This window comes from Cupressus sempervirens, chromosome 2, assembly GCF_028749045.1.
Source record: "Cupressus sempervirens isolate cs-2001-9-10 chromosome 2, ASM2874904v1, whole genome shotgun sequence".
Classification (NCBI taxonomy): domain Eukaryota; kingdom Viridiplantae; phylum Streptophyta; class Pinopsida; order Cupressales; family Cupressaceae; genus Cupressus; species Cupressus sempervirens.
In genome coordinates, this window is record NC_143119.1 from 610887845 (window position 1) to 610895432 (window position 7588).

Here is a 7588-nt window from a genome sequence, read left to right on the forward strand (position 1 = left end):
AAATCACTTATCAGGTACTCTGTCTACTTATAGTCTTTTATAAATCTTGACTATCTTATGCATGTCTTTGAATTTCTCCATACACACTTAACTACTTCATTAGGATACAATGTAGAATACATCCTTAATTATGCATGACCTGATCATCAATACATAGTTTGTACAACCTTGGTCTCTGTATGTTACTCTTCCAGTCTTCACATAGGTAATACTATGTTGACATCAATGAGAAATACAGTCATGAATGCAACATGTCACTACTACATTTGGGCTCAAATTGCTATGGCAAGCCATCATAATTATGATTGTAAATCTTTGCCCAACTGACATTAGTCAAAATCAGCTCCCATCAGATAGGCATTAGACTTTTGCTATCGCAAGTTGCGACGACCACATGTGTCATAAAGTGGACTATAGTTCTAGCAAACCATTCAGTTTCACCATAAGCATTGTGACAAAAATCTATCAAATACATCATCACAATTACAACGTTTGTGCGACAAAAATGCTATGGATCCGACAGTAAGCTGTCGAAAACCTCCGCTGTAATGGGGATGAGCATGTGGTAGGAATATTGTGGGATTGATGGCTAGTCATCGTAATTGCAACGTCATGTTGTATTAATAAAAAAAATGGTGGAAAATTTTGAATAACTATGATGCAATCATACATTAATATTAAGGTTCACTTGGTTTTGAGAATAGTTTAATATTCTCTACTAATTAGGGCCAACCACGTGAAGGTGGAAGCTCATTTGGCTCCATCTGCCCACCCCCCACCCTCACCCAAAAAAAAGAAGAAGGAAAAAAATCTAAATTCCCCATTAACATCTAAAATCTTTAAGAAATGATCAATGTTTAAAGTACAAAAAAAGGTTCCAAACCTATAGAAGTGACATCACTTTCCCATCTTCTAGTGCATGTCATTTTTCCATCACAACAAGTAGAGGTGATAAAACACAACATGGTTACATTTATTTAATAGGTCTATTAAGTTTTTAAAATTATAGACCATTATCATGGACAATTTTCATGATGGTCTATAACTTAAAATACCTAATTAAAGACCTCTAATGAAAATGAAAACCTATTGCATTTTTCATCTCTACCTGATATCGTATGCATATGAATTAACATTGCATATTGAACTATGACATCCCTCTACATTTCCTAAAACCAAGATATTCACACAATTAGTTATCATACAATCATATGTTATTGTTGAACTTCAATTGGTTTTGAGAATAGATTAATATTCTATACTAATCAAGGCCAACCATGTGAAGGTGGAAGCTCAATCTCTAGGTCTTCTAGGCTTGAAACCCTTCTTATACATTTTCTCTCTTTTAGGACACTTAGAAGCATAATGACCAAATTCATTGCAAGTCCAAAATTTAAAAAATCTCTTGCCATCTAGTTCTCTTCTTACAAGGAGGGAAATTCCTTCTTCAATTCTTATATCTTTCTTAGGTCTAGATATGTTGCTACTAGCATAGTGTCCATTGGTGCTTGCACTTCTTGATAAAGAAGGACAAACACTTAATGCCCTAAAAGTTGTTTCCACTCTGGGAAATTATCCAGATTGTGTTAAGTTCACTTATGTTGCTTCTAGTCTTCTAAGAAAAGTTTCTCTGGTAAACTTCTTAAGTGCAAGGTATCACTTGCTCAATCATCTGTACGATTTGTTTGAATGGTGGTGTTAATGTTTTTAAAAGCTTGCCCATAATCTCACCTTCATCTTTAGATCCCTGACAAGACTTAATTATGTCAACAATCTTTGATATTCTACTAATATAACTTCTTATAGATTCATCTTCCATCATTTTAGCATCTTGAAACAAACATATCCAATTCTATAATCTGATTCTTTTAGCATGCTATCACCTTCAAACATAGATTCTAAGGCTATCCAATTTCATGAGATGTCCCTAAGGATTTTACCTGATTGTATTCATTCTTAGGAAGAGCTGATAATAATGCTTCTCTGGCAAGCATACTACACTTCAACATATCTTTGAGCTAATAATAATGCTTCTCTAGCAAGCACACTACACATAAACATATCTCTTTCAGCTTCACTACATACCTCAAGTTTTCTTTCTTCCACAATCTCCTTTTTAGTCTTTTTCATCAACCAAAACCCTAGAGCCATACATAGAAAATGAGTCTTCATCTTCTCCTTCCAACTATCATAGTTAACTCCATCAAATTTAGGACTTTTTTTTTGAATCGACCCACCATTGGTACCAATTTTTAGAACGTAAGGTCCACCAAGATAACTAAGAGGTGGGGGGGTGAATCAAACCCTTGATCAAAGGGAAAACCCTGGTGGGGATGGTACCTACAAAATGATGTACTAATATAAATGATCCTTGTAAGAGGATGGACTTTATTAGGAGATAGTGAAATACATATTAGTACCAGTTAGGAGACTTTGAATCCCTATTATAAGATTCCAACCATGTTAGGAATTGGGTTTAACCCTGTTAGGAGTTGTAGAAGGTAGATGGACCTACTATCCAAACAGATTTAGGGGAAAGACCACTGAACTCACTGACCAACTGGTCTCTATATTATTCCTTACAAAATAATAGAACTGGAATGATCTCATCTCCTTCTCTATCCTCTTGATTAGACCAAACCTCTTTTGATCTCGATACTAGATCACCAACTTCACATCCAATAATCCCTTGGATCACTTACTTGCATTTACCAAATACTTCACATTTCATACACTTGAATTCATCAATCACACACTTCACTACAAGGAAAACAACCTTCCTTTATACCATATCCTCAAAATAATTCCTCGAGATAGCCTTGAGCCTTTCTCAATTAATTTAATAGGACCTCATTAAGATATTACAAAACATTACATCTTTTTGCAATTACAAATCACTGTCGGCTCACATTCTTTACAACTTCTCACATGTGCAACCTCAAACCTTGTGCACTTGCTGACATTATCATTAGGCTATCTGCTATTACTATCTAAATTCTCTCATCCCAATTCTATCCCAATTAAGAGATACAAATCAATCATCAAAAATCACTTATTAGGTACTCTGTCTGCTTATAGTCTTCTATAAATCTTGACTATCTTATGCATGTCTTTGACTTTCTCCATGCACACTCAACTACTTCATTAGGATACAATGTAAAATACATCCTTAATTGTGCATGATCTGATCATTAATACATAGTTTGTACAACCTTGGTCTTTGTATGTTACTCTTCCAGTCTTCACATAAATAATACTATGTTGACATCAATGAGAAACACAATCATGAATGCAACATGTCACTACTACATTTGGGCTCAAATTGCTATGGCAAGCCATCATAATTATGACTATAAATCTTTGCCCAACTAATGTCAATCAAAATAAACTCCCATCAGATGGGTGTCAAACTTTTGCTATAGCAAGTTGCGATGACCACATGTGTCATAAAGTGGGCTATAGTTTTGGAAAACGGTTCAGTTTCACCATAAGCATTGTGACAAAAATCTATCAAATACATCATCACAATTACAACGTTCATGCAACAAAAATGCTATGGATCCGACAGTAAGCCATTGAAAATCTTCGCTGTAATGGGGATGAGCATGTGGTAGGAATATTGTGGGATTGATGGCTAGTCATTGTAATTGCAATGTCATGCTGTATTAATAAAAAAAATGGTGGCAAATTTTGAATAGCTATGATGCAATCATACATTGATATTAAGCTTCACTTGGTTTTGAGAATAGTTTATATTCTCTACTAATCAGGGCCAACCACGTGAAGGTGGAAGCTCATTTGACTCCTTCTACCCACCCCCCCCACAACACCCCCTCCCCCACCCCCCCCCCCCCCCCCCCCCCCCAAAAAAAAAAGAAAAAAAAGGAAAAAAATCTAAATTGCCCGTTAACATCTAAAATCTTTAAGAAATGATCAATGTTTAAAGTACAAAAAAAGTTTCCAAACCTGTAGAAGTGACATTACTTTCCCATCTTCTAGTGCATGTCATTTTTCCATCACAACAAGTAGAAGTGATAAAACACAACATGGTTACATTTATTTAATAAGTCTATTAAGTTTTTAAAATTATAGACCATCATCACGAACAATGTTCATGATGGTCTATAACTTAAAATACCTAATTAAAGACCTCTAATGAAAATGCTAACCTATTGCATTTTTCAGCTCTACCTAATATCGTATGCATATGAATTAACAGTGCATATTGAACTATGACATCCCTCTACATTTCCTAAAACCAAGAGATTCACACAATAAGTTATCATACAATCATATGTTATTGTTGAACTTCACTTGGTTTTGAGAATAGATTAATATTCTATACTAATTAGGGCCAACCACGTGAAGGTGGAAGCTCATCCCCACTCACCCCTCCCCCCCCCCCTCCCCCCCGCCCAACAACATCTAAATTATCTATTAATATCTAAAATCTTTAAGAAAGGATCAATGTTTAAAGTACTTGGAATATCTTCATCACCTCTTGCTACTCTCAGGGGAAGTCCATCTTCATTACTCATGGGCAATTCATCACACAGGTACATCCGGGAATGTCTTTATCACCTCTTGCATAAAATGAATCCAATATTAGAAATTCCCCCTAAGAAATAATAATTCAAGTGAAATAAACACATGAAAAAATGAGAGAGAGACAGAGAGATAGAGAAATCTACTTACCAATAGGTGTTGTCATCGCATCTGTGGCCATGCTACCTATTGAGTGAGTTTTATTGTTTTTCTGTTGTGCCAAGATCTCTCTGTTTATATACATTAATATATATATATATGTATGTATATGTATGTATGTATGCATACATATATATATACATATATATATATATCTATATCTATATATATATGTATGCATACATACATACATACATACATGTGTATATATATATGTATATATATATACACATATATGTATGTATGTATGCATACATACATACATACATACATATATATATATATATATATATATATATATATATATATATATATATATATATATATATATATATATATATATATATATATATATATATATATATATATATATCACAAGGGCACAACAACCTGTTGAGTGAGTTTTATTGTTTTTATGTCATGCCAAGATCTCTCTAGTTATCAATATACAAACGGGGAATGATTAATGTCATATTTTTTAATTTTTAATTTTGTTTATAATCCATAATCCACAATTCACAAGATCTCTATAGTGATGCCCAAATAACTTCAATACCTGGCTAATCAACAAGTAGACCAATTTAACTAGATTATGACTCAAGCACGTGTTATTCCCATTTATCATATGGTTGCAATATTGGAGGCAACATTTTTTCAAAAGTGGCATCAGGTTTTGTATCATTGGCCTGATTTTAATGAAGTAACAAAGTTTTTTCTAGGGTGGAAAGGACTATTTTTCCCCAAGCTTCTTGCTAATGAGAGGACAAAAAGTCAACCAAATGTAGCCCTTGAAATGATAAATCAAGTTGTAGAGGGTATGACTGCGGAACAACATGGGCTAGAGAGAATGTAAGCTATCTTAGGGTGATGGAGAAATGCCAATTTGAGGCACTTTAGCAGTAACAACAGTAGCAACATATGCTCAACAACAAGTCTCATCTTCCATGGGTAGTATGATTCACTTGAATAATTTCATGGGTGTATCTTCATTGAATTTGAAGGAAGTGATTATAATATATGCACAAGAACATGACATCCAATTTTTCCCTATAGTGGGACAAAAACATGATGGTCTTCAAGTTTATGGCTTTGGAACTCTTAGTATCTATCTAGATTCTATAAATCAACAAGTGCTTGCATAATCTGGAGATAGATGGGTAATTGCATCATTGGAGTAGCTAGTTGAGAGATACTGTAATCAAACTGGAAGAAATATTTGATAAACCAAATGTATAATGAAGAGGAAACTTGAAAACCTAAATGCTAAAATGTTGAAATGAAAGCTATCAAGGATCAAACACCTATGCCAGAGTTACAACACAATGTGAAGTTGATTTTAGATATAAAATAGAAAAAAGAAAACAAGACAAAAATCATTCCCAATTTTATGTTCACAACTCAAATGCTCTCCCATGGCCTGAGCTAGAACTCTCAAATTAAGGAATAAAATATGATTATGTCCCCAACAAATAATTGAAATGCAATTTTTTTGGAATAAATTCAATAAATTCTACTACCATGCAAATTAGCGTACATTAATTCCAAAGCTTAGGCCCTAACAACAATTGAAAGGTATATTATCATCAAAGAATGTGCTTAAAATAAGCAAGAGTGCATATTTAGAATGAACATAGATATTGGCAATAATTAAGAAACATATAATCCTCTTACACATAATCAAAATTATGTCAAAGATGAACTCAAGAAATTGAGCAATATAGGAGGTGCTCAGCCAGATATTCTAGCCATCTTGGGTGATTTGGTGAGAGGCTTCTACAAGAGAATGAGCCTCATGAGTTAACATATAATGTCTTAAAATAGTTAATTTCTACCTTACTATGTCCAAGGCCTCTGCACACTAGAGGCATACTCTACCTACTAGGCTGTCTACATACTCATATTCATAGGATCAAGACCCTTGAACTAATCACTCTAACAAATATCTAGTTGTGGTTTCTAATTATTTTGATGTATTTTTATTCCTATAACAATTGGTGACATTTACTCACCTAATACAACTCTTCGTCATCATACACCCACTCGGGCGAATTAGGTAGTTTTCTATACTTGCAATATTGTAATACCCTAGTGCAACCTTTGTGTTGTAGTTTACAATTAATGTAAGGTTAACCTATATACATCCTAAGTCACTTTTATATAGTTCAAATGAAATAAACACATGAAAAATGAGAGATAAAAAGAGGAATCTACTTACCAATAGCTGTTGTTATTACATCTGTGGCCATGCTACCTATTGAGTGAGTTTTATTATTTTTCTGTTGTGCCAAGATCTCTCTGTTTATACACACACACACACACACACACACACACACACACACATATGCATATATACATGTGTGTGTGTGTGTGTGTGTGTGTTTGTGTGTGTGTGTGTGTGTATAAGTATGTGTATATATATATATACACACACATACATACATATATAGAGATCACAAGGGCACAACAATGAAATGCAACAATCACAAGTGTTAGAAATGTTTTAGAACAACTAAGGGTGGGGGGAGGGGGGGACGGTTGAGGGGTGAATCAGTTATTCAAGGTCCAACATGTCCTATTCAAACTTTTTACCAAGTGTAGTGAGCCCATTCAACCATTCATTCATCCAAGCTTAAATATTCATATTCAACAAGTTACTATAAATCAACATGCAAGAGTAACACATAAGCAAATCAACACATAACATGGTGATTTATGTGGAAACCCAATTTGTGAAAAACCACCAGTAACATGCTACTCAATTCTCACTCTTCTAAAGTGATGCCCTATGAAAGGCCTACCCTGTTAAAGGCTTACAACACACTATTAAATGTGACCTGGTTAAAAGATTTTACCAACCTGTTAGAAGTGGACCTTGTTAGAGGAT